This window comes from Oncorhynchus nerka, linkage group LG3 (genome assembly GCF_034236695.1).
Source record: "Oncorhynchus nerka isolate Pitt River linkage group LG3, Oner_Uvic_2.0, whole genome shotgun sequence".
NCBI lineage: Eukaryota > Metazoa > Chordata > Actinopteri > Salmoniformes > Salmonidae > Oncorhynchus > Oncorhynchus nerka.
In genome coordinates, this window is record NC_088398.1 from 79,485,310 (window position 1) to 79,489,416 (window position 4,107).

Below are 4,107 nucleotides of genomic sequence, written 5' to 3' on the forward strand. Positions count from 1 at the left end.
ATGTTTTTTTTTTTTGTGGGAAGAATTGACCGAAGTGAGCTGATCTGAAGACAATGATAACTACCTGACGCACCAATCATTTTAGCGAAGCTTCATTGATTGACTATAGTTCTGCCCAATGACCACTGATCTTCTTGAAATCTAGCTGGGTAGATAGCCAATGAGCTGAGGTAAACGCCAGTATGTAATGGTTTGGGGTTGGACCACAATTCCTTGGTTGTAATCGCACGCGCAGGGAACTCCATTTTCGCCTTGACGATCAGAGGGGTTGCTGTAAGTCTTTTTACGCGCAACTGTATTTCGGAAAGTTGTAGTTTCCTTGCGAATACTTCATGTAAAGCGAAGTCAAAACTCTAAAGTAAAAGTGAAAGTGAGACAGATTTTTTGTTTGAGGAATCTTGGAGTGTTATGATTGAAACGAACTGAGGAGCTGTTTCTGCAAGGACAGGACGTACTTCTGGACGGGTAAATGCTAATGCCGTTTTATGAAATATAAAAATATATATGTATTATATATATTTTAAAAAAAAATTGCAATGAAATGTGTAGTTTGTTTTTGTGTGTGTGTGTGTGTGTTGGTTTGTTTGTGTGTGTGTGTGTGTTGGTTTGTTTGGGTGTGTGTGTATATATATATATATATATACACAACAATGGCAGGAGTTGAATGGAACACCTTAGTGACTGTTCCCTCTGCTCTATACAATCGATACATATCTGTTTATTTTATGTGATGATAAAAGGCTCATACAATACAAATATTTTTTAAATGTTTTCTTTCACAGTGATAGCGACTCCGACTGGGAGGCCCCAGTGCCAAGCTGCCCGCTCTACCTGTGCCCCCAGTGGTGTTCATATGCCACAGTTCATTACTGCAGGCATGACTGTGCCTCAGAGCCAAAAGGGCACAGCATGGAGGCGTCGTTGTGTTCTGTGTCGCATGAAATGCACCACTTGTTCAGTTTGCCTCTGCTTTACATCAGAAAGATACTGCTATGGGACATGGCACAGGCAGCAAAATATTATGACGAGGACTTCCAAGGGGTGTGTCCATTTTTTAAAATGATTTTTATTTTTTTTCTAATCTTTTTTAAAACATTTTTTGTGTGTGTGTGTGTTAGAATTGCTTTTTGATAAGTTGTATATAGTTATTTGCACTGCTGTATATAGTTATAGGTCATTTCACCAATTCGGCCACTTGGGTACATTTTGGCTACTTGTGTGGGACACCTGGGTGACTTCATGCTAAATGTCATGTAGCTCACCCATTCCTGAAGTTATCAGTCTGAAACTGTGTACACCTACGGTTGTCCTCTTGTGTTATCCATCAAAATGATCTCCAGCATCCTATCTGACTGTGTGGCTATTCTAGTACATGTGAAAGATGATACTACAACAATAAAAAACAGAAAACGTATGCTCTTTCTTTCTCTTTTCTTCCACCAGATCTACTGTATTATATTCTCCTACATTCAATTAACATTTCCACAAACTTCAGAATGTTTCCATTCAAATGATACCAAGAATATGCATATCCTTGCCTCTGGGGCTGAGCTACAGGCAGTTAGATTTGGGTATGTCTTCAGGCGGAAATTGAGAACAAAGGGTTGCAGCCATAACAGGTTTTAACAGCTTACACATGGTAGACAATTAAGGTCACAGTTATGAAAACTTAGTACACTACAGAGGCCTTTCTACTGACTCTAAAAAACACCAAAAGAAAGATGCCCAGTTTCCCTGCTCATCTACGTGAATGTGCCTTAGGCATGCTGCAAGGAGGCATGAGGACTGCAGATGTGGCCAGGGCAATAAATTGCAATGTATGTACTGTGAAACGCCTAAGACAGCGCTACAGGGAGACAAAACGGACAGCTGATCGTCCTCGCAGTGGCAGAGCAAGTGTAACTACACCTGGATTGGTACATCAGAACATCACACCTGAAGAAAGGTACAGGATGGCAACATCAACTGCCCGAGTTACACCAGGAACGCACAATCTCTCCATCAGTGCTCAGACTGTCCACAATAGGCTGAGAGAGGGTGGACTGAGGGCTTGTAGGTCTGTTGTAAGGCAAGTCCTCACCAGACATCATTGGTAACAGCGTCGCCTATGGGTACAAATCCACTGTCGCTGGACCAGACCGGACTGGCAAGAAGTACTCTTCACTGACGGGTCGCGGTTTTGTCTCACCGGGGGTGATGGTCGGATTCACGTTTATCGTTGAAGGAACGAGTGTTACATCGAGGCCTGTACTCTGGAGCGGAATCGATTTGGAGGTGGAGGGACCATCATGGTCTGAGGCGTTGTGTCACAGCATCATCGGACTGAGCTTTTTGTCATTGCAGGCAATGCCAACGCTGTTGCAGGGAAGACATCCTTGTCTGTGGAACTTGTTCAGTTTTTGTCTCAGTTGTTGAATCTTGTTATGTTCATTAAAATATTTACACATGTTAAATGCGCAACCAGAGGGGAAAAAAATCTAGTACGCTTCCCTTGCCCTCCATTTGCCAAATCTGACCATAACTCTATCCTCCGGATTCCTTCTTACTAGCAAACATGTAAGCAGGACACATCAGTGACTCTGTCTAAAAAATAAATAAAAAAAGTGGTCAAATGAAGTAGATGCTAAACTACTGAACTATTTTGCCAGCACAGACTGGAATATGTTACGGGATTCTTCCGATGGCATTGAGGAGTACACCACATCAGTCACTGGCTTTATCAGTAAGTACATTGAAAACATCGTCCTCACAGTGACTGTACGTACATACCGGAAGCCATGGATTACAGGCAACATTTGCACGGAGGTAAAGGTTAGAGCTGCGGCTTTCCCAGGTAACCTGGAAGCTTACAAGAAATCCTGCTATGCCCTCAGACAAACCATCAAACAGGTAAAGCACCAATACAGGAGTAAGATTGAATCGTAAAACACCGGCTCTGACGCTCGTCGCTTGTGGCCGGGCCTGCAAACTATTACAGACTACAAAGGGAAGCACAGCCGCAAGCTGCCCAGTTACACAAGCCTACCAGACGAGCTAAAGCACTTCTATGCTCGCTTTGATGCAAGCAACACTGAGGCATGCATGAGAGCATCAGCTGTTCTCGACGACTGTGTGATCATGCTCTCCGTAGCCGACGTGAGTAAGATCTTTAAGCAGGTCAACATTCGCAAGGCCGCTGGGCCAGACTGATTACCAGGATGTGTGCTCTGGGCATCTGCTGACCGGTGTCTTCACCGGGGTCTTCATTGACATTTGACATTTCCCTGACTGAGTCTGTGATACCAACATGCTCCAAGCAGGCCACCATAGTCCCTGTCCCCAAGAGCACTAAGGTAACATGCCTAAAGGAATACAGACCCATAGCACTCTCATCCATAGCCATGAAGTGCTTTGAAAGGCTGGTCATGGCTCACATTAATACCATTATCCCAGAAACCATAGACCCACTCCAATTTGCATACTGTACGAACAGATCCACAGATGATGCATCTCTATTGTGCTCCACTCTGCCCTTTCCCAACTGGACAAAAGGAACACCTACTTGAAAAGGCTATTCATTGACTACAGCTCAGCGTTCCACACCATAGTGCCCTCAAAACTCCTCACTAAGCTAAGGATCCTGGGACTAAACACTTCCTTCTGCAACTGGATCCTGGACTTCGTGACGGGCCACTCCCAGGTGGTGACGGTAGGTAGCAACACATAAGCCACGCTGATCATCAACACTGGAGCCCCTCAGGGGTGCGTGCTTAGTCCCCTCCTGTACTCCCTGTTCACCCACAACTGCATGGCATGACTCCAACACCATCATTAAGTTTGATGACGATGCAACAGCGGTAGGCCCTGTCACCACCAATGATGAGACAGCCTCTAGGGAGGAGGTGGCCTGGTGGTGCCAGAATAACAACCTCTCCCTCAACGTGATCAAGACAAAGGAGATGATTGTGGACTACAGGAAAAGGACGACCGAGCATATCCCCAGTCTCATTGGGGGCTGTAGTGGAGCAGGTTGAGAGCTTCAAGTTCCTTGGTGTCCACATCACCAACAAACTTGAATGGTCCAAACACATCAATACATTCGTTAAAATGGAACAAAAAAAAAGATTT

General features: G+C 44.6%; 1 long non-coding RNA gene across 1 annotated transcript; it reads left to right on the forward strand.

The window, feature by feature from the left end:
• The first annotated feature begins 212 nt into the window (after positions 1–212).
• Positions 213–1,414, forward strand: LOC135563566 (uncharacterized). Its single transcript, XR_010460376.1, has 2 exons — positions 213–465; positions 783–1,414. It is a non-coding gene; the product is annotated as an uncharacterized LOC135563566 (long non-coding RNA).
• The last annotated feature ends 2,693 nt before the right edge of the window (positions 1,415–4,107 follow it).